Source organism: Chinchilla lanigera, unplaced genomic scaffold (genome assembly GCF_000276665.1).
Source record: "Chinchilla lanigera isolate Chin_1 unplaced genomic scaffold, ChiLan1.0 scaffold00019, whole genome shotgun sequence".
Taxonomy (NCBI): Eukaryota; Metazoa; Chordata; class Mammalia; order Rodentia; family Chinchillidae; genus Chinchilla; species Chinchilla lanigera.
Genome location: NW_004955420.1, coordinates 14,284,285 through 14,285,164, shown reverse-complemented (window position 1 = coordinate 14,285,164; position 880 = coordinate 14,284,285).

The window sequence follows — 880 nt, the reverse complement described above, 5'->3', positions numbered from 1 at the left end:
GCTGAGGCAGTGTTATAGGCAGCTGAGTTAGATAGAAATGTTATAGGTAGTCAGATAGGGCCAGGCCCTTGAAGGAGGCAGCATGAAAGACAAGATTTGTATTTGCTGTGGGCCAGACCTCATGACAAAGGACTAAACAAATGTACCCACATACCTCCCTAGGTGCATTGGGAGTTCGAAGCCAGCCTGGCTACAAAGTGAGCTCAAGGCCAGCCTGATTGTATAGCGAGACTGTCTCAAAAAGACCCGGAAAAAAAGAAAGGAGCAAGCCGACTCCCCCCCCCCCAGGGTCCTGAGTGCAGCGGGTTTGGCCCGGCCCTGGCACGCAACACCCATGTGACACCTCCGCCCCAGTGCACCTCGGGAAACACGGCCTCTGCCGCTGCAGGCCACCACCCAGGGCTGTGGTTTTGCTGTGGCTGGGAGCTTCTCTGAACAACCGTCCTTTCTTCTGAAGTCTGACAGAAAAACATACCTGCAGTCAGGGCCCCCTGGGGAAGAAGACGCAGGAGCCAGAGAGCATGTGCCTTTCTCTCCAGCAGCGGCTCCCACAGGCAGGGCGCTGGCTCGGACCCATCCATGTGCATCAGAAGAGAAAGCAGCTTCTCTGACCCACTGCTCCCTCCATCACCTGTGCCTGGACCCAAAAAGAGTCTTAAGAAGCCAGGCACAGTGGCTCAGGCTTATAGTCCCAGCTACTTGAGAGGCTGAGGCAGGAGGATCTCTTGAGCCTCAGAGTGCAGGACCAGCCTGGGTAGCATAGCAAGATGGTACCCCCACATCCCCACCGTGAGGGCACAGGGGGTGCCTATTGCAATGTGTGCTGTGAGCCCAGAGTGCGGGCGGGACCCTGTCTTTTTTTTTTTTTTTTTTTTTTTTT